The sequence below is a fragment of the Osmia bicornis genome, unplaced genomic scaffold, assembly GCF_907164935.1.
Source record: "Osmia bicornis bicornis unplaced genomic scaffold, iOsmBic2.1, whole genome shotgun sequence".
Taxonomy (NCBI): domain Eukaryota; kingdom Metazoa; phylum Arthropoda; class Insecta; order Hymenoptera; family Megachilidae; genus Osmia; species Osmia bicornis.
Genome location: NW_025791374.1, coordinates 33,813 through 35,357, shown reverse-complemented (window position 1 = coordinate 35,357; position 1,545 = coordinate 33,813).

Below are 1,545 nucleotides of genomic sequence, written 5' to 3'. Positions count from 1 at the left end.
CCTAGATATTTAACCTCATCTGTGAGTTGTAGCTGCGTCCCAAAAAGGTGAGGAGCCTTAAAATAAAAGCGTCTTCTCCTTGTAAATAGGACCAGTTCCGTTTTGCTCGGGTTAACCGAGAGTGAGTGTGATTGACACCAAGATTCTACGAGTATGATAGCCTTTTGTAATCTCCTCGCTAGATCCAACGGGTGTCTGCCTCTGACCGTGATAGAGAGGTCGTCGGCGTAGCCCTGAACCTCAAAGCCTTCCGAGGCGAGTATACGTATGAGTTCATCAACCACGAGGGTCCACAGCAGGGGGGACAGGACTCCGCCCTGCGGGCAGCCCCTCGCGACGTCAGCCCTCACCGTCTCCTCTCCCAGGCTTGCTATGGCTGTTCTGTTCGTCAGCATGTTGTGGATCCATCTTACGACGGAGTCCTTAATATTATACCTCCTCGCAGCTTCCTTAATGGCATCATGGGGTGTGTTGTCAAACGCCCCCTCGATGTCGAGGAAAATGCAGAGGGCAGATTCGCCGCTCGACAGTGCGCCTTCAATAAAGCCTACTAGTTTATGAAGTGCCGTCTCGGTGGATTTGCCGTTTTGATAGGCGTGTTGAGAGGGGTGTAGTGGTTTATTGGCCAAAACCTCGTCTCTGATGTACCTATCGACCAGCCTCTCCAGCGTTTTGAGCATGAAAGAGGTGAGGCTGATGGGTCTGTATGCCTTAGCAAGGTCGTAATTGTCCCTCCCAGGTTTAGGGATGAACACTACCTTGGAGTGTCTCCAGGCTTTGGGTACGTAGCCCTTCGCTAGGCAGGATTTGAAGATCTGGCCCAGGCGCCTGTACAAGTCTTCACCGCCCTCCTGAAGGAGTGCCGGAAAGATCCCGTCAGTGCCCGGGCTCTTGAATCTACTGAAGGAGCCGATGGCCCACTTCACCCTGTCTGTGTTTATCACCTTCTCCGCTGTTTCCCAGTCCGCTAGAGCGGGGTCGGTACGCGTCGTATCGCTGCGATGACGCCCCCGGCCCTCCGCTATTGAGCCTGGGAAATGTGTCTGGATGAGGTGTTCTAATGTCTCTTTGTGGTTGTTCGTCAGACTTCCGTCGGGGCGTCTGAGACGATCCAACCCCGGTGAGGGGCCTGTTGAGAAGACCCTCCTTAACCTGGCAACTACTGGTAGAGCTTCGGTTTCTCTGCAGAAGGTCTTCCAGGCTGACCTCTTGCTAGTTCTTATTAGCTTTTTGTAAGCTTGCTGGGACCTTTTGTAACTGTCCCAGGCTGGCTTCGTATTTGCCTTCATGGCTTTGTTCAGTAGTCTGCGGGTGTCCTTTCTGGCTTGGTCCAATTTCTTGTTCCACCAGGGGACCCTTTTGTTACTACTTCCAATTTTGACAGGGCAGGCATCCTCGTAGGCTTGAGTAACGGCGGAGCTTAAGTGCTTCACCGCTTGCTCAATTTCGCCTACGGTCCTGGGACGCTGACAGTGCCCCTTAAGCCTCCCTTCTAGGCCCTCTCTGTAGAGTGCCCAGTTGGTGGCCTTTGGGTTCCTGTATGCT